Source organism: Passer montanus, unplaced genomic scaffold, assembly GCF_014805655.1.
Source record: "Passer montanus isolate IOZ18808 unplaced genomic scaffold, ASM1480565v1 scaffold11, whole genome shotgun sequence".
NCBI classification, from domain to species: domain Eukaryota; kingdom Metazoa; phylum Chordata; class Aves; order Passeriformes; family Passeridae; genus Passer; species Passer montanus.
The window spans coordinates 12,171,941-12,192,854 of NW_024357613.1; the positions used below are offsets into that span (position 1 = coordinate 12,171,941).

A 20,914-nucleotide genomic window follows, 5' to 3' on the forward strand; every position below is an offset into this window, starting at 1 on the left:
CATTGGAATGGGCTGCCCAGGGAGATGGTGGAGTCACTATCCCTGGAGGTGTTTAAGGAGACACTGGATGTGGCACCCAGTGCCACGGTCTGGTTGACATGGTGGTGTTTGGTCACACGTTGGGTTCGATGATCTCAGGTCTTTTCATCTCAACCTTAATGACCCTGCGATTCTTCGGGAAACACGTTAAGTTCGGGAGCTGCACCAGGTCGGCTCCTCCCTCCCTTCAGAAACCCGCATACAGCCGCTCAGTGTTGTACACACGGAAGCTCTGAGGCAAACCGAGCGAACACGGCCCGCTCCTCCCGTCCCATGGCGGCCGCGCCGCGCCCAGCCAGGCGGGAGCGCGCGCCGCCCCTCAGCGTCCGGACCGCGCGCGCCCCCGCGAGCCGAGCGCGCGCCAGCTCCGAGCGGCGTCTCCGCCCCTCGGCCCGCGCGGGGCAGGGGGCGTGGCCAGCCTCGTTCCCACCCCGCAGCGTACATATAAAGCTGGCGCGCAGGCGCCCCGCCCTCTCTTTCCCCGCGGAGCGCCAGCAATGGCGGCACACGGTAAGGCGGCGCGGGATGCGGCGTCTGCCGCTGCCCCGGCGGGGAGCGGTGGGGGGGGATGGTTTCTTCCTTCTGCTTGGGCGTTCGGGCGGATCGCCCGCAGTGCCCGTCGCGTAGTGCTTGAGGCTGGAGCCGGCAGCTGAAGCCCTCACCCTTGGAGGCGGGAATAGAGCTAGGCGAAAGGCGACCCTAATCCAGCTGTGGGGCCACAGCCGCCCGTGCGCGGTGCCCTGCTGAGAGCCGCGGAGGGGCGAGGGGACTTGGAGAAGACTACATATCACAGCATGCCTCGCGGGAGGCTCCGTGGCGGAAGCCGCGTGCCGAGGCGCGGGGCAGGCTGGGAGCGGTAGGCGGCGGTGACCCGCGTGGCGCGGCCGGCCGGCGCCATTTTGATCCGGGGCCGGCGCGGGGGCTGCCCCGCGATGCCCTCACACCTCGGCTCGTACATCAAACCTGCGTAAGGCGGAACCACCCTGTTCGTGTGGCAGAGGGTTGGTGCACACGCTTGTGTTACCCGTAGGTCTTTTTGGAGGGCTCAGCCAGCGGCATCATGGCATTGCTCCACAGCAGACTTAGGAAAGTGCTGTGGAATCCACATAGCGTCCCAAGGAAAGACTCACAACATTTAGGTGATACCTGATGTAAATCATAAGATTGTTTTTTAACTAATTATGTTTTCTTTATTTTTAAGACAATGGCACAGCATAATAAAGATTTGTTTTAAAAGTATGCCACCACGACCCCAAAGTACTGACAGAAGCCCATTGTGTGCTTAAGATGCCTTTTTGTCCCCTCTATGAAATGCTGATGTCATTGAACCCATAGCACTTCAAAAGAATGGGAAATAACATTACATATATCGACGATTCCAGGCTCTTACCTGCAAGCAAAGATGTGGATGTGGGTGGATTTACCCAGGGAGTTGTCAGATGCGTTCATTGTGTGTTTAATTAGCTTGTCTAACAGTCTGAGTCACACGTTAGATGACTGAACAGTAAATTTTTGGAACTTAAACCATTACTAACCCTTGATTATTGAGTTTAATACACTCAGCATAAAGTTTATTGCATGCAAGAAGTGGAAGCTTGAGTCTTTTTATAGCTTTAATTGTTTTTGTGATATGAAACAAAATGCTTGATAGGTTATCTTTTATGGCTCAATGCATTTATTATGTCTGTAGTAGAGGGTGAGATACTTTAAATAAGCACATTCAAGTGATAACGTATTGTCACACATTTCTTGAACTGCTTGAGTCAGTGGAGTTTGATAATTGCTACATGATTAAAACATTGCTACAACATTAAAACATTCTCTAAACCAACTTAAATCAGTTCTTATAAGTGATTAAAATCTTTCCTTAAAAGGTCTTTGGACTGAGGTTTAACAGTTGGGATGTGTAGTTATTTCTACAATGCTTTTCATCAGCAATTTCACGTGGGTGTAGCTTGAAACTGCTTTGTTGTTTAAAACTGCATTTCTTGCTGCCTTTCTCGTGCAAGCTTGTGATTTAGTACTTAACATGCTGCTTCTAGAGATTGTGTTGATGATTATTGCTTCTTAATGTGTGTGAGTTACTGGCCTGGTAGTGTGAGTGCTGATTTCAAGTTTTAAGCCTGTCCATGTTTGTTTTTAGGTGTGATGGAGAGGAGGTTTTCAGTGGTGCCAAGTACGTCCTACATTAAGGTAACAGCTTTGGAATTTTTAATGTTGCTCTAGAAGTAACACTGCATTTCTGTTTTTGACCAAGTTAATAAATACTTGTGTTTTATAACTTGGTTTCTGGCTTTTTTGTCTGCCAAAGTATGGGAAGTGCCAGAGAGTTGTCAGTTTTGTACGGCTACTGAGTGGGACAGAAAGGAAAAACTACATTGCATTTTCATAACTGCCATCAAAGTGATAAGTAATTATTTGATAATTTTTACGTTTCATGCTATTTGAGTTAGTCTGTAGGTTAGTTCTTAGACTTCCTTTGCTTGCAAAATTTCACCTGTTCCAGAAGAGTATTGTTGCATGAAAATTTTAGTTTTTTAGTGCTTGGTGATTATGTTTCTGACATAGTGACGTGAGAGATGATGCTAGACCACAGCAAGAGATATTTTCTAGTTTAAAAGATAATTTTTCTTATCTTTAATTTTAGCACTTCATGGAAGGACCGTCAGAAGTAGAAGAATACTTGGTACACACAAGTGGATTTTCCTGAAAAATGTGTATGTTCTAAATGATCAGTGGGGATAAATTAACAATAAATGGATTAGAAAACGATGCATAGGATTAAATTAGTAGTTATGTCATTAGCTTTAAAATTGAGGTATCAGTAATTTTGGGCATCTTTGACATTGTTTAGAACTGTGTGGGCTGGGGGGTTTGGGAATAGGTATTTGTATTGGAGGAGCTGGCAAAATTCCTGTCCTGAAGTGTTCATATTAAATTTAAAGTTTGCTTCAGAATAGCTTTTAATTTAATTTGCACTTTATTGGGAAATAAGTATGAAACAGTGTAGTCAAAGAAAACGGGACATCTGGATGCTTGTTAATATAAATAAGCAAATGTTCCCGTATTTTAATAAAAATGTGTATTCACTTTGTTAGTGTATAGTTATAGTTATCCTCACTGCTTTGAAGGAACGAAAGAAAGAACTCCAGGATCTGTATTCATTTAAATTTTACTCAAATGCTTATAAGCAGTTGTTACAAAAGTAGAAATTTGTTGTTTTTACTGGCTTATGTTATATTATATGTGAACTTGTTGTAATTTGAGATTTTACTTAAATTTCTAGAGTGGCATGAACAGTTTCTAGTAATGGCAATGTGATGTGTCCTGAAGAAAGGTTTCCTTGCAACAGGAAATAAGAGGTAATATTTATTGATGAAACACCAGGCATTTTCTGTTGATAATAAATTATTCCCTTTTTAGTACATTGCTAGTGAAAGAGGTGAGGGTTGTCTTGTGGAATGTATGAATGGTGTTGCATTTCTTGTCACTGATACTTGTGGATAATGGTGAATCATGCTAAAACTGCCAAACCTGGTACATTGATGAGCAACTTCATAAGGCTTTGGCTACTGAGATCAAGCCACTTAGAATTTTTCAATCATAAATCATCATCCGAGTTGATGTTGGTTTAATGGTTTAGTGCTGTGTACAGGTGAGGTGCCAGCATGCACCAGGCTGTGCATAAGAATGTTGGTGTGTTACTGAAACCCACCTCAGGTCTGTGTTGACATAACTAAGTGTCACCAGTGATGCAGAAGCTTGCATGTTTAAAGAGCAGAGAGGAGGAAGTGTCAGACTTGAACTATTTTGCCTTATAGTGTAGTTGGGTGTGGTCAGGAGGTGGTGGTGGTGTTTGAAAACTAGTGGTGATGTTAGACTTAAACTATTCTGCCTTATAGTGGGTAAATAGCAAGCGTTAGTCGGGTGTGGTCAGGAGGTGGTGGTGGTGTTTGAAAACTAGTGGTGATGTTTGCACTTCAATTTAGGGCTCACTCAGATGTGAGCATTTAGGAAAAGTCATGTTAATGACAAAGGTGGAATTGATGGTAAATTGTAGTGAATTCTAAAACTGTTCCAGCTCTAGAGATAAATTACTTCACAAGAGCTGGTATAATGTACTTGAAGCAGGCAAAAGGAATGCTCACAAATGCTTAGTGTGCTTTAAGAATAATAGCAGTGGCTTCTCCAAGAACTTCATTCCCACCTAAGTATCTAAACTTAATATTTTTCAGTGAAATTCTCTTTACCTCACTGGTGTTTAACTAAAACCACAGGCTGGTTTTAGTTAAAAAGTTAAAACAGAGAGAGTGAGAACTTCTCATTTTCTTGTGTTGCTACATATCTGTAACTTTATTCTACTCCTTATTCAAGAAAGGTACCTTTAAATACTTGTTAGCTACCAGTCCTTTCTTTGAACAACAGGTTTTGTTCTAGTATGTGAAGTTCAAATGTATGAGTAAAACTTCTTGTGCAGCAGTGCTGCCTGTAAGATGCTCTATTGTTTAGACAGGCACTATTGCAAGTAGAAAGGGGAGTGACTTCATGGCTGAACTAGAGAAAAGTTGGAAGTAGCAAACCTTGTGTTAACTAACCCCAGTGCATTTTATGTCTTTGCAGAGATGCTTGAATGCTATGTCTGAGTAGAGTGTATGAATTCCCAGAAATATTTTTGATCCTGTTAGGGAAATAGCTAGTATTAGATATCTTGATAATCCAAGTGTAATTACCCCTTCCTATCGTAGTTCCTACCCAGGTTGAGCAATAGCTGGGCAAGAGAAGCAAAACAAATCTTACTGTGACCAGGCTACACTTCTGAGTGAAGTTTCACAGAATTTGCAGTGTGCTGATACTAATGCAGCACATGTTGAATAATGCAGTTTGGTCTGTACGAGAGGCTAAATAGATGTCAAGTTGTATTCTGAGTGATGAAAGACAATTTCTCTGAACTAATAAATGTCTTTTTTACAGGAAAATGGGTTTTATAGAAAACAAGTAGGAACAAGTGCTTTTGGCTTATTCAGGTATGTAACTGAAAAGCTTCTAAACATTTTATAGTTCTAAGTCTAAAGTAACTGTGTTTACAGTTCAGATGCTTTTGCATTGTGATAGTTACAAACATTATTGATCAATTGATATGGTAAGTCATAGTTGGCATTTACAAAACACTTGTTCCCCAAGGCACAGTGTGAGCTGATAGCTGTGCCTAACCTTGCTTAGCTTTCAAACCTACGTGAAAATTTTTAAATAAATGTACATTATTACTGAAATACAACAAAATGTTAGAAATTCTAATACAAAAACTAAGCAATCAGAAACCTTATAGAATATTTCCTACTAGAGTTTTTGTTCATGTACTACTTTTGTCTCATCTGTGATGATCCTATCCCGAACCTGAACTCCTGTTGAAAAACTTAATACGGATCCGGAATCTGAGACGAGACCAAAATACTTTATTTTTAAACTTTCTGAGAAGTATTAGTCTTTCTGGGTTTAGGGCTTTTGTTGGTTTGTTTTTGTTTTCTCAGAATTAGCAGCATGCTAACACAAACTGTTGTGTGCTTACTTGCAAATGAAAATTTCTACCTTGAATGAACCATTTTACTTAGATCTTGTTCTCCTTTTCCAGTGATGACTTGGACTACTTTGTCAGAACTGCCTGACAAATGTGGATGATGTAACCAGAAGGAAGTGTAACACCTGAAGAGATTTGTGGCTTGGAGTGGGATGCTGTGCTTTTAAAAGCCTGCTGAAACACCTGCAGTTTTGTTTAATAGACACTGTCTCTGCTATTTAAAACACCATCTTTCCAAAATACTGAACTGTCTTCTGTAGGAAGTATAGCAGTAATATTAGGGAAAGGAATACATGGAAAACCCCTTGACTTTTTACCCTTTTAAAATACCACAATGTCTACAGCTTGCATCACTGTATCCTAGTGAGGGAGTGAGGAATCGACGTTTTCTGGGCTGCCACTTCAGCAAGAGAAGTCTGGTTACAACAGTGGAACTGCCCTTTAGGGATACACTGGCAACAGTACTTGATTGCTTTCTGGGGGAAAGAGGTTGGTAAAAGAGAGGGAAAAGAAAGTTATGTACATTACAACCTGGGCTTTTGTCTTGGTTTGAAAAGACAGGTGTCTGCTGAGGAAGAAAGTTGCCTCCCTTGAAATGAAAAATATAAGCTTCTTCCCTCTGTTATAATTTTGAAATTAAGGGGCTCTCAGGCAAAGATATGGGACTAGGAATAACAGTTCTTTATTAGGAAAAATAAAAGTAAGAATAAAAATGCAGTAATACAAAACAACTCTGACAGAGTCAGAATACAGCCTGACAGCCTTGTTGGTCAGGGTGTTGGTAGCAGCCCGATTAAATGGTGGCTGCAGTCCTCCTGGATTGTCAGGTGTGGTTCTCTTGGAGCAGTGATCCTGTAGAAGGGTGGAATTCCTCTGAAGGTCCAGTGGTTGTGTAGATGGGCCTGGTGATCATCTGAGAATCTAGAGGGAGAAGGCTGACTGGTGTTCCAAGTCTCAGATTGTGTCCAGGTGGGAATGTTTGGCCACTCTCTCTAGGTGGAGCTTCTCACAATGGGGTGATGTAAGTTTATCAGTCATGCAGTGAGACTCAAAGGCCCATTAATAGAAGATATCTTCCTGGAGGGAGCATTGGTTGTTGAAGAGATAAAGAAAGCTGCCCAATTAACAGAAGATAACTGTCCCACCTTTAACAGATGGCAAATAGAACAACCCTATAGATCATGGGGGGTACCTGTTCATCAATGACAAATTTCTCTGACAAAGTAGTATGAAGTATTAGCACTACCAGGAACAGCACATAAAGCATTGGAAATGTCAAAAATAAGTATCCATCAGCCTACTGAAGTGGATGCTAAGGATGTTACTGAACCTCAGGAGTGTATTGGCTCACTGAGCATCTCCTATTTGCTTATTAAGAACTGACCAGTCTATTGAATATCAAGATAAGCAGAAATAAGCTAGAAAATAGCTTTCTCTTCATTGCTTTCAATACTTGTTTCTGTTAACAAATGTTTCTGAGAATGGTGCATATTTTTGTGTGCCATGTTTTGTACATGCTTTTGAATAAAGATGAAGATGTTAAAGTCATGGCTGTTGCACATCAGTTGTGGATCACACCTGATGATCACTGTGTTCTTCTCAAGAGCTATGGAGGCCATGTGGCCTTGTGCTGACTGGTGCAGCAGGTACTGGGCACACAAAGCTTGAGTGGCTCCAGGAAACTACTGACTGTGTACTCAAGAAGTCAGCAGGTAAGAGTAGTCTCAGTCTTCTGCCCACTGCAGATCTGCAAAAAGTGGGTGCTGTTAACAGCATCTAGTAGAGCTGCTTGGCTGGTAAGTCCAGAAGTTATCAGTCCTCTTCTGGATGTTAGGATGTCAAAGAGCAGAGAGATGGTTAATAGAGCAGCAATATTTGCTAAGTACTTTCTGGGTATTCAAAGGGATACATGGCTTCATCACAGGGTTAAAAGAGCAGCATATGTTTTTGAGAATAAAGGTACCATCTTTGTCCTTTAGGCTGATGTTAATACAGAATGTTAACTTAAAGATAATGCTATATGTGTGTGCAGTAAACCTTGTGAAAGTGAGTTTATCTTGTGATGTTGGAGATGAAATAGAACACTGAAGGTTCAGGGTTGTGGGTGGCATTTCAGGTGCCCAAAGTTTTCATGACAGTCTTGCTTTGTATGTTCTAGAACGTTGGCTGGGTATGGTCTTGGTGGGATTGGCGGCAGATAAAGGGTGCCAGGAAATAAAGTTACTGCATATCAGTGTGGTGGAGGTGTGTCTCAAAATGTTAAATCATAAGAAAGATTGGCCTCTGAGCATATAAAAAAGATGTGGCCACTGGTGAGGTATCTTCAATATTGAGCTGTAGAACTTCCTCAAGGAATGATCTTGTACTTCAGAGCTACTGAAAATTGGTGGCCGATAGTAAAAATGTGTATTAGTAGTGTAGGGAGTCAAGTGATTACAAAAGTTAATTACTGTTTTAACCATGGCATGTTCCAGAGGATTTGGTTTATAAGACCAGTGAAAATTACTATTTTTATAATCAATTTTAGGATGGAAAAGATGGCTTTTTCTGCCTTGTGAGAGGGGGTTAATATGTTTTCAAACCAGTTGTGGATTCAGTGCTGGTACATTTTCTGGAGTGATGTTTGATACAAGTGAGATAAGGAGATGTAGTTTTGGAGAGTTACAGTGTGACACGTTTGGAACACATGGCATGGGATTTCTCTGCAAAAGCATTTCATGAAACTTTGGGTTTTCAAAACAGATTGTTAAATTCAAAGCTTTAAGATTGTGCAGTAAACAGCATGAAAGCATTTTTCTGCTTTTGTGTTTTAGTCCAGTGAAGTCTTGCACTAACCATCATTAGCGCAGAGCTAGAAGTGTCAGGTGGCTGTTGGGCTGTGGTCCAAGAAATCGGTGGTTAAACAAACTCTTCTGGAATGTTGCCATTTATCGGTCTTAGTAACTGGGCAAAACCAGCAGAGACTCAGTAATTAAACAAATGTTGAGCTTATAAGCAAGAGAAGTACCTTGCAACCACATGGAAGATTCGAGAGTAGCTCTGCAGAAATGCTTTGCTGCTATTGAAGTAAGAAGGTCCTTATTAAGGTGGGAGGTTTTCTCTTGCTGAAGAACTTGTCTTACTGGTGAAGGCTGTGATCTGTAATCAAGAGTTGCAAGTTGGTGAAACTAAGCTAGCAGTGGTTATCTTGCCACAGCACCCACACTGCTCCGTGACTGCCAGTGCTGCTGTGACACCTGCTTGAAGTATCAGATCCCAGTGAACAGGAATTTCAGAATAAACTGTGCTGTCTGGCTGCCATCCTGCAGAGGAGTGTGTGACTGGCTGCAGCTATATGGTGTGTTGGGGTTCTTACCATCTCTCCTGCAGGAAAGCTCTTAACTGTATAAATTTGCCATACAAAGTTTGGGGTATGTGTTCTGCCAATTAAAAACCAGCATCGAAATTAAATCAGTTGGTAAAGAAAAGCATTCCATAGGACATTCAAACATGGACACAGCAGAATCAGCAAGTGTTTGACTTTGCCCAAGGAAAAGTTATTCTTTATACTGAAGGGTGTTCAGCCCTAACTTTGGTAGCTTTACTTCATACTCCCTCCCTTTGTCCCAGAGGACAATCTTTGAGCTATCATCTGGAGTATGAAAGAATTTAACAGAAAAATAGTAATTTCAGATGACTGAAATACACATGGAGGCTTTATATGCTATGTAAATACATGTCTGATGATTTGCATTCTTTATTTTTTGGTGTTACAACCGGTTTTAGGAGCATTTTTGCTTGTCTGCCCTAGTATTTCCCTCCGAGGATATAAACTGGAAAAGTACAATTAGAATGATGAATTCTATTTCCTCTCGAACATCATGTGGCTTTTTAGTTGATAGTCCAGTTGAGCTATCAGGGCTATGAAGACAGTACTTCTCTGCCATTGTCTCAAACTTCCTGCAGGCTCCGGAGGACAAAGTGGTGTTTGATGCTCAGAAGAATGGCTGTATTGAGCGGGACAAAGTCTGCCTCGTTCAGTATTCTGTCTGAGGATGACCAGTATAAGGAACAGGAGAAGTATACAGAGCCTTTCCAGCACTTTTCTTGGGAATTTTCTGAGATTTTCATTTGTGGTTGAATACTACTTTGCAAATTATGACCTATCTCCATTTAAAAATATTTGAAATATGACTGATATGTGGGCTGTAAAATAGATGAAGTAATGGGTATGTTAATAAGTGTAGGGAGGGGAGGATTTGGATGGGGCTGAAGTAAAAGTTGGTTTTTTCCCCCTTTTTGAAGCTGATGTTAGTTTTGATTCTCATGTTACTGAAAACAGTGGTAAGTGATGCTCAATGAGAGCCCCTGTGCTAGGACAGCCTTGCTGTTTAACTGAACTGTTCTGGATGGGAAAACTTGAAGTACTGTGTGCTCTTACCCCTGAGCTATACTTCAGGCTTCTCACCAGACCAGTAAACACTATCTTTTTCCCTGAAACTGGAGTTCTCCCTAACTGAAGGAGCACTCTCCCAGCAACAATGGTACTAGTTTTAGAGTGACAGGTGAAGAATGATTAATATCTGTCCCAAAATGAAGTTCAGTCTTTTTTTTTGTGGAAAGAGATGAATGGACTGTAATAAAATAAATGCTTAGACCTTCCTTTGAAATTGGTAAGTTGATTGGAAAGTAAAGGTATTTTTAAATAGTCTGAAGATCATTGAAGAATATGCAGCTGTTGATATATCTGTGTTTCATCTTACCTTGACAAAATAGGAAATAATTTGCCCTAGGCTTACCTTGGTTTCTTTCAGAGCAGGGAGTATTGCAAATACTAGGGTCTTGCAGAAAACTTTTGAGGCTTAAACTCATGTGTCTCGAGGTTTAAGCCCAGACAGTAACTAAGTACTGCATCCTAGGATGGAGAGGAGAATATGAGGAAAGATAAAAGCAATGGGTTGAAATGAGAACAGAATTGAAATGAAACATAATCATTGTACCATAAAGGAAGACAACAAAAAGAAAAACCCCAAGATAAGCCAGTGATGCCAGTAACTAAGTAGTGCATCCTACCTGTCCTCATAGGATGGAGAGGAGAATATGAGGAAATGGGTTGAAATGAGAACAGAATTGAAATGAAACATAATCATTGTACCATAAAGGAAGACAACAAAAAGAAAAACCCCAAGATAAGCCAGTGATGATACACAATACGACATGCTAACATGCCCAGCCTGAGTGATGATCCATGCCTCCTGGCCAGCTTCCCTCAGTTTACGTACTGGGCATGACATGCTAGTATAAAATATCCCCTTGGCCAGGTGAGGTCAGCTGTCCTGGTCTTGCTTCCTCACGGCTTCTCGAGACTTCTGGCTGTTGCTAAGTAGTGCAACCCCAACATCCAACTGTTACCAACTCTATTCTCATTCTGAATCCAAACCACAGCACTAAGAAGTACCGGCTACTAAGAAGAAAACTAACTAACCCAGCTGAAACCTTTATGGTGTGTGAGCTCTGTCTAGTAGTTAGGTCATTTTCTGCAGCAAAAAATACGAGCAAAATTGCTGTCTTTTGTTTCATGCACAACACCAGAAAAGTACAATATTCAAACATGGTGAGGGGTGAGTTCTTAATGTCATTTTGACTTCATAACTAAAACAGCTCAGGGTATGATTATTCATTCCTCAGAGTATATTAGGATAAGCATTTTCTGAAAGTAGTTGGATTATGTAGTTTCTCATTCTGAAAATTTTATTAAACTGCCAATTTGCTACTGCAAACACAAAGAGAAGTTTGGTTTGTGGGAATTAGTGCTCCTTTCCCTCTTCCTGTTTCACAGATTATAAACCACACAATATAAAAAATTTAACGGCAGGAACAGGAGTTACCTCTAAAACATCTTGAAATAGCAATTTATAATAGATACTATTTCAGTGCTGAGTGTTTCCTCAAAAAATCTGCATGGCAGGAAATAGTGTCTAGGCTTTTGAAAATGTTTCTGAAATAGTACTCTTACACTTGTCTGAACTGGCTTGTCTTCATTTATGTGTACTTCAACTTAATTTCTGTTGTTAGTGAAAAGTTGTTCAGTATAGTTTCTGCTAATTTAACATACAGGATGTAAGGCTGCTGGAAACCTTTTTGCCATGTAAAGAGATCTTAATATGGTGATCCTCTGGCAGAGGATGGCTGCAAGGTGTTTTGTCGTGGTTTTGCTGTGTTTTTAAATGCTATGAGAAGATGACTGGAAATTGTATGAGTACTTTCTCCTGAGAGTATTATGTAGTTTCTAGTTTTATAATTGGAGAAGTAACACTGAACAATTGTAGCAACTGCTTGATATATTTTCTATAAAAGTGCAATCCCTTTATGAGGCATGGTGGATATGGGAAAATCCAAAGCTTTTACCTTACTAATATAAACAAATGCAATTTGCTAGGAGCTACGGATGTGAAGAGATCTGTGGTGTAAGGACCATTGACTTCCTGATGGTTAGTGCCTGACAGCACTAATTTTTAAGGGAAAAATAGCCACTTAGCTTTGGTTTCTGGTTGAAGAGACTTGACAGTGACCAGGACGATTCACTATAATGAAACTCTCCTACCTGTAAGAGAAGAAGAGGAATTCTGTTATTCTGAGGTAGTGCTCCTGGAGTGCTCTGTCTCTTGGTTTTATCTGCGTTTTTTTCCCCCAAGGACTACTTGGAGTTCTCTAGTTGTGTTTTTTTTTTCACTGAGGTGAGACCAGGGAATCCTAAAGTCTCACCTAAATGCATTTTACTAGTTGACTATCAACTAGTAAAATGCATTTAAGACAAAAGAACTATGCATATTTGGTCTTTCCTGAAGTTATGTCTTTTATAGAAAGCTTGAACTTCTACAGATAATATTCTCCATCTCCCACCATAAAATTTTATGCTCTGGGCCAAGGTTGGGACCTTGGTGTCCAAAATTTTTATATTGCACTCAGTTTTGTCCCAGTCTCTTAAAGATACTATTCCTCCTCTTCTATACAATTCCTGTATTGCTTTGCTTTTAACAGTTACGTATTAAACATAAAAACCCCCACAAAATTTGGTAAGATTACTACATAAGCATTTAGTATTAATCCCAGAAGGGCTGTAAGAATATATAAAACTTCTGTGAAGGAAAAAAAAAGAAAAATCACTAGGACTCAAGGATATTGTAATGAAATTGAAATACGTGATGAGTTTTAAAAACAAGACCAGGTCCTGTAATTGATGTGATTTGACAGCTGTGATTTGCTCTTCAGAAATCAGAGACAGAGCCTGCAAATAAGTCGCTTCTGAGGTAAATTGCAGATCTATCAGCAAGGACAACTAGCAAGGCTTCAGGTTGTTTTAGGAAGGGAAATATTTCTGCTTCTGTGTTCATACTGAGCTCTCTGCTGGAAAGTTTCAGGCTATAAAGTAGGTGTTAGAAAAAAGTGGAAGGTGAGTCTTATTTTAAATAAAAACTCTTTCCTACCCACAATTAATGTAATAATGCTAAAACTCAAATGTACTTTGTATAGTATTCTCCAAAAAGCCATAACCATTTTTCAGAAATATCTCAATTCTGCAGAAATAGGCTTGGTTGAACTTGCTCTTCTCTCCTGAACTATTTTGAAGTTTGGCTGGGAAACAGGCACCTCAAATTCATTAAAAAGGCAGAAATTAACGTCTGTGAACATGACAGCCTTTTCTATAGCAGCAGCAAAAAGGACTATCAGCAGAATTGGCATCTGGCCCTGGAAGCAAAACATTCTGAGCTTCTGCTAAAGCTTCCAAAAGAAGCATGATAATGAGGTTTTAGAAAATTCCTGGGCTGTCTTGATTTCATATACAGTCTAATCCTACTGCTCAGCTTTGGTGATTAAGATAAAAAATATAGAAAATACTGTCTTGGGCCAAGCAACAGTAAGTTATGAAGTATTTATTTTCTGAGGTTCACTGAGGCAGTCTCCCCTTTTGCTGGGATTTAACCTTAACCTGAACTTAGTCATTGTTGGGATGCACAGACTCACTAACACTTGCTAACACATCTGACTAGCAGTTGGGATGTCAGAGGCTCAGAGGGAAAGCTGATGTGTTACCAGCACTTCTATCAGCCTAAGGGTGGAAGAAACCATTTGTGTCACCTTGGCTGAGCTATAAAAAGCAGGTGAACTTCTAAGCTGGGAATGTCTCACGTTTGGGGTTTGTTGTGTTGTTTTTTGTTTTGGTGTAGATTGGGGGAGTTTTGTGCATAGCTTACAAAAGTTTCTACGTTAATAACCCTCCCTTCTTAATTCTGGTTCTAATTTTTTTCCATTCTGCACTGAGAGTAGAGGAGTTTAAACTATTTTCAGACTAAAAAAAAAAATCTTCTGCACTTTCCTCACTGTCTCTTTTGGCTGCAGCAGGTCTGTATCAATATTGTTGATCTGAAGTTTGTTAACTGTTTTCATGCATCAAATTTACTAACCAGGGCTGGTCTTTTAATAGATGTTTAAAGGGATAAAAGTTGGCACTAAATTACAAATCTTTGCCTTTTAGTGTACACAAGATCATCTCTTGGGTAAGAATTATTTTATATTTTTTCTTGTGAGACACATAAGATGTGGATGTGGCAGTAAAATCTACAAATGCCTGACCTGGAAGGGTATGAAAGAATTCAGAAACTTCTGCAGTTAACTGTCATCAGTGATTTTAACTGTTTTTTTTTAATGGACATGCTCACTCAGCTATCTTTATTGATTCTGCAGTAACTAAAAATTGATGTATTGGCAGTAAAAATGCATATTCTCACACAGTTGCATTGTCTCCTCTTGCTGCTCAGTATGTGTCTCCGAACACTCCTCTCCATTGTACATAACTCCAGCTGGAAAACACAAGAGCTATTAGAAGTGTTTTGGTTAATTTAAATGTGGTGTCAATAAACAAGTTCACAGATTTATTAGCCAGATATTTACCCAGTCATAAACTGATTTTTTTTAATTCATCCTAATACATTTAAGTTTTCAAAATGAAACTTCCCTGTAAATGTTCTTACTTAGTGCTATTTTAAGATCTAAACTTTAAAAAAGAAAAACCCTTTTATGTTTTTTACAGGATCAAAACGAAATGATTTTTTAAAAGCAGATTAAAAGCATAATATTCTTTATCTGTCTCCTGCAGATCACAGAATAGCAATTTATTTTTTCTAGTTACAGTTGCTGTGAAATATTAAAACTTTGCTTCTCTAAAGATCTAAACCTGTGCTTCTAGCAGCACAATACAGCTGCATTAGTTGTACCATATTAAATTACAAATTTGTTCAGGTCTGAGCACAGGTTATGTTGCCTGCACTGCCCTGTGCAAAACTATGAAGAGATTCCTGATTAAGGTTGCACAAGCTGGAAAGGCAAAAGTTATACACATGTGCTGAAGCTCTATTTTAGGTTAAGATCTAATTCTAGTATCACTCAAGGCCCATGTAGAAGTAAAGAGTAGATCTTCCAAAAGAAGATTGTTGGAAAGCAGCAAGTCCAGCCTGAGGTACTGATAGAGTCAGAGTCCTTCATCCCTGTCTGGTCTGATGTTTGTGCTGTAAATGAGAATTCCCATAGGGCAGCATTCTCCAGGTATCTTTAAGAAATAAAATAAAAAATTGTTTGTACACAAAAGGTTGTATTGTCTGCTCTTGGGATCTGCAGAAATGCTGCATTTAGTTAGTCACTTCTGCCTGGCAAGGGTCATAAATATGTGTGTGTGAGCTTGTTCTATTCTTACAAGGACCTTGAAGACACGAGGTTATTTGGGTTCACCCATCCTTGAAAGGATTTTTAGGTTCTTTGGTTACATGTTAAGTAGCCTGGAACACTTGACCTGAAAGCTGTGTATTGCAACTGCTGCATCAGACACTTTCCTGAGTAATCAGCCATGGAATTACTAGCCAACTAAAAAGGCTTGGGACATAAGCCAAATTTCTGGCTACTGATCATCCATGCCATAAAGGGTTAATTAGTCTGACAGCTAAAGCCTGGAGAGCAGTTACTATTTGGGCATGGTTTAGAAGTTAAGGTGGGTGAGAGCTTAGCTGTGGGAATGCAAGCTGTGCTCTCCATATTTGCCTTACAGCTGGAGAACAGCCCGTGATCTGTCCCATCTCCTGTATGGCCGTGGCCATTGTGTCTGTGGTGTGCTGTGCTCTCCTCTCCTGGGAAAGGCACCCAGAGCTGCAGAAGAACATTCTGTGACCCAGTGACATGCTGTCTGCCTTCGGAGATGGGCTTAGTGCAGTAAGTAACTTACATGGGGTTAAGTGGATCCCAAAGGTCTCCTTCCTTCAGCTGGCTTTTACAAGGGTGCCAAGTACTGGAATCCTTGTGGCTGCTAGGCAGTGCAGGATGTAAGGGCCAGGCTGGATGTGTGTCTGGGATGAAGGAAGGGCTAAATACAGCAGTAAGTTCTCTATTGACACTTTCATTTGTGGCTGTATTCAGTGAGTTGCAGCTTCAGCACTTGGCTACCTCACACTGCGCAAGTGGACAGGACAGCACTGCTGTCCTGAGATGACTCGGAGAGGTTTTGGAGATGGATGCTGATGAGGAATGCTCTCTGCAGTGTGTTCTCTTGCATGAGTCCTTCTCATATGGCAGAACGCACTAGGACTCCGAGGAAAGTTCCTTGTCCAACCTTTCCATGCTAATTTGAGGAAAATAGGGCAATATATGGTGTAACTCTCCTGTCACTTCTTTGCTGAATATCTTGTCTCCTCTTTCCATGGAGCTTTGCCAGGCACTGACCTAATGGTAGCATTCCACTAAGAGCTTTAAAGCATCAGATGCTTAGGATAACAGGAATAGAAAAGGCAGCAGTTGTGTCCTAACTCTTGCCCTTGTACCCACAGCAATAGTAAAGCATTATTTTTTTGGCTAGATTGGGAAGCCTTTTTCCATAGTTTCCTCACTCTTGATAAACTTGTGGGCTATTTGTATAGGAAGCTTGTGATTTATAGGTCTATAGTGGCAAGAGGATTAGAGGGAATCGGGAGGAACATTTGCTTTTTATGCTTTTCCAGGAAGTGGAAAGGATTTGGGAAGAAAGGAACAGATTAGTGATTGCATGTTCTGCTTGCTGCAATAACAAGGTATTTCAATTGTTAGACTGAAGAGCAGAATATTCAGTTTCCAGTAGTGGATATTGGCTAATAGAAAAATACAAAGCTAGGGCAAGTATAGATGCAACAGTGTACATTCTGGTATGCTCCACCAGATTATGCACTTCGTCCACTAATTTCTGTTGCAAAATTTAAATTGGGGAGATATCTCTATCTCTGCATTTAGCAATTTTAGATGAGTGTTTCTAGCATTAATTAGTTATTTTGGGGGTATTAGTTATTTTGGGGGTTTATGGAAATACCTACAGCTTCATGTGCCAGTGCATTCCCCCGGCTTTAGCTGCATGTGTGTAAAAGTAGTGGGTTTTGTTTGGCTGCCTGTTTGATTTAATGCCTCCTGGTTCTTCTGCTGGAAGAATGAGTGAACAGTTATTCTCTAGTTTTTCCCATGCCACTTCTGACTTGTAGGCCTGCATTAGGTTTCCTCATCTGTCTCCTCTGTATTGAAGGTATAGGTTCTGAATAACTTAGTACTGGGTTTTTTGCCAGTAAACATGTGGCATTTGTAGTTCTTTGTTGCAAGGCTGGGCCTATTTTTTGAGTGACAATAGTCAGTTTGGGATGTCTTTCAGTTGGCATTTCCACAATACATGTGGAAGTGACTTCACTGTCTTCTGAGCATGCAAAAATAGAGTGCTCTCCTCCTCCAGTCCTCTTTCAATACTTGCACATTAGCCTACAGCATACTGCAAATACATTGAATTCTACAGTGATTGCTCTGAACCCTCAGCTGGTAAACAACTATTAAAATCTTCTAATTTAACTTAGAAAAAAACTAGGGGTATTAACAGAATGTGAACTAAACTACCTTCTGCTGCTTCTCTTGTGCCTCTTTCTTACAAAGTCAGCTCTGGAGTGGTTTTTTTGGACAAACCTGTGTGTTTGGGGATGATGTTGACTGGGAAGAGGCAAAACCAGTGACTGATATTGGAAAAAAAGACTAATAACATAGATACTTTACAAAAATGAGCAGTTCGACACCCTTTCTTTCACTGGCAGTGTTGCTACAGCACAGACGTAAAACAAAAGTGAGAGCAGAATTTAACACCTTCAGTCTATACATAAAATTCAACTGCAGAAGAATTCCTGGGACAGCTTCATTCTTCCTCATTGTCAGCCTTGTTCTCTGCCTGCAACTATCTGGACAATTATTTAGCAGAATGCAGGTGATTTCAACCTCAAATCCTTGAAATGCATTGTGTCAAGTCTGTAGGATCAGACTCCTCTTCCATCTTGCAGAACTAGAAGAATTAAAAATTAGTTAAAATTTAGTTACTTTGGGTTTTTGGCTGGGGGTGGGGAGGGGGAAAGAAACATTCATGGATAGAACTGGATCCACGGTAAAGAGCTGTATCACAGAATCTGTCTGTCTGCTCCAGCAGGCCCACCACATGCTCAGGTCCATGTCCAGACAGGTTTTGGATATCTTGCAGGATGGAGACTCTACAACCTCCCTGGGCAACTGATGCCAGTGCCTGGTTGCTCTCACAGTGAAAAAGTGTTTCCTGATCTTCAGAGTATTTCAGTTTGTGCCCATTGCCTCTGGTGCTGTGAATCATACTGGATTTGCAAATGCTTTGTTTGCTCCTTTTGTTTTCCTGACTTAGTTAGAAGAAGTGAAGTATTTGAAGAATCAGCAGGATCAAAGTTAGAACTTTAGAAATAGTTTAAATATAAGGGGGATTAACTTTGATTTTAAGAAGCACTACCCTGCTTAGATTTGAAAAAGTTTGAATATGCACAAAGGATATAACTGGAAAGAATGTTAAAAGAAAATATTACCATCAGTTATGTTAGTAAAGTTTCTTTGCTGAAATCATATGACAATTTTAGATGGTAAGCTACTTTTTATAGAATGGAAGGACTCTCAAATCTGCATATTAAAGACTGAGACAGTCATATATGAAAAGTACTTTTTCTGAAGGAAGTTTCATATATGTGATTCATCCCTTTTTCATTAATTTCTGACTTGTGTTTTTCTCCTAAGAGACACAGGCCTTGCATTTTATAATGCAACCTATCTTTTAAGAAAGAATTTGACTGATAAAAAGAAGAAATAGCACAAAATTTTATTAAACAGATATTTCCACAAATAGCTTTATTTTACCAAGGATCTTGCAGGGCAAATAGGCCCCTAGCCAGCTGTGCACTACACTGAATAAAATACAGACAGCAATCCCTTCCTGAAGTATCTTTATAACATATAGATATATTAATAACTTGGCAGCCTTACCAACCAGGCTAAGGGCAGGGAATGGCTTGAAAAGCACACTGCTGAGAAACCCCAAGAGTGGCTCATTAATTTCAGAATTCTGCTGTGGCAGGCACAGCACAAGGGGCTTGTTTTGTTATTTTGAGTGATGACATTTGCTACATGACCAGAGTGATCCACCCCCTAGGGCTGTAGCTGGTGCATTTCATAGTTCAAGTACAGTGAATTCTACAGACAAGCTTAAATTTCTAATAAGTACACACTTTGGAAAGATGAGGCATCATAGAAACTGAACGTAAGATTCCTGTTGAGTTTCCCAATTTTTTGTTGTTTAGGATATGATTGTTTAACTGTATATAAGTAGCTCCAAAGCAAAGAATAGTATCTTAGTCTATTTGTCAAATTAAATTTCTTTTTTGCTGCTTTATCTGTGCTACTCTGTAGTTGGTCTTGCTGTAATCACTGGTTTTACATGGATGTGCTGGGAGGAACAGGAGTCCAGCTGTGGCTTCAGTGTGGTTCTGCAGTGGCTATAACTGGAACAGAAGCAGCCAGGGTTTTCATATACCAGGAAAATTTACAAATCAATACAACTTTCATTATGATGAGAAGCTGTCAAACTTCCAGGCACGTGCAGAGAAGCTCCTCATGTAAATCTAAGTCACCAGGTAAGAACCTGCAAATGTTCTTGGCAAGGGTATTTTTTCAATCAATATTTTACATGATTAAAAAGAAACACCCCCACTAGTTTCATGGATCTTTTCACAGAATTACAGAATATTCTGAGTTGGAAGGGACCCATAAGGATCATTGAGTCCAACTCTTAAGTGAATAGCCCACGCAGGGACTAAGCCCTGATGCTCTACCCAGTTGAGCTAATATCAGGGTTTTCCTGGGCATGCCACTTTTAGCTTTGATATTAGGGCTGATAGTGGAGCTATATTTGGAGGAATGGTGTGTCAGACTCTGTGCTTCCTATGTAAAATTTCAAAGGATCAAATGACTGCAACACGGGGTCAGCTGTGATTTTAAATAAGGGTGCAGATCTGTTCACTGCATTAATCCTAGTCTTTTTATTGGTTTTGCTTCCATTTTATGGAGGAAAAAGTTAAATGCATAAAAGTTTCCCTCTAAAAACTCCTCCTAAAGCAGGAGTTACTTTCTCAAGAGTTTGCCAGCTCCAGTTAGTCAGATTGACTGGCTGAGAATTATGATGAAACCCAAGATGTTCCACCTCAACATGAAGAATAATAATTTCTTTACATTGAGGGTGGCAGAGCACTGGAACAGGCTGCTCTGGGAGGTTGTGGATCTTCCTCTCTGAAGAATTCCAAACCCACTTGGACATGTTCCTGTATCTGCTGCTCTAGGAGACCCAACTCCCAGCAGGAGAGTTGGACTGGATAATCTCCAGAGGTCCCTTCCTACCCTAATGGTTCTGTGATTTTTCACTATTTTCATTAGTTCCAGAAAACAAATGCATTTATGAAATTTAGGTAATATTCTGGTCCACATCTGTACTATAAACACTGAAACACCTTCTGTAAACATCTGAAAACATGCTTTGGTGCAAATCCTTCAAAAGCGGAAAAATTGGAAATGTGAAAATATGTTCCCAGGGTTGTTTTTGAGAATATTACTTCCACTGCCCAGCTGACAGCTATATTCTTGGAAAAAGTTATTAACTTTTGAAAGGAAAAAAGAATATGTATTTTTATAAAGGATATGTTTAAAAATACCACTCAGGTTTCCACTAGAAAAGTTACCTTTTGTTTTACTATTTTTTTTTTCAGGAGGTTTCATTTTTGTAAAGGTGGGGCAAAATCAGAATAAAAATTACATTTCATCAAATTTTTTGAATTAAAAATTAGCCGGACTATTTGATAGTGTGCATCTGCCTTGTATTTGTTGCTATTTCAGACAAATCTGAATGGTTCAGCTTTTACTGGTCTTATTGCATCAAATACT

At 40.0% G+C, this 20,914-nt stretch overlaps 1 long non-coding RNA gene and 1 other non-coding gene across 3 annotated transcripts; both read left to right on the top strand.

Annotated features, from left to right (window-relative positions):
* The first annotated feature begins 490 nt into the window (after positions 1 to 490).
* Positions 491 to 6,259, top strand: LOC120512166. Of its 2 annotated transcripts, XR_005629956.1 has the most exons (7): positions 521 to 549; positions 1,241 to 1,275; positions 2,183 to 2,232; positions 2,687 to 2,756; positions 3,326 to 3,401; positions 5,011 to 5,063; positions 5,669 to 6,259. It is a non-coding gene; the product is annotated as an uncharacterized LOC120512166 (long non-coding RNA). The 2 variants fall into 2 exon arrangements; XR_005629954.1 differs by lacking the exon at positions 1,241 to 1,275 and having other exon boundaries at positions 491 to 549; positions 5,669 to 6,258.
* Positions 5,409 to 5,478, top strand: LOC120512458. The gene has a single exon (XR_005630010.1). It is a non-coding gene; the product is annotated as a small nucleolar RNA SNORD50 (small nucleolar RNA).
* Positions 6,260 to 20,914: the final 14,655 nt, after the last annotated feature.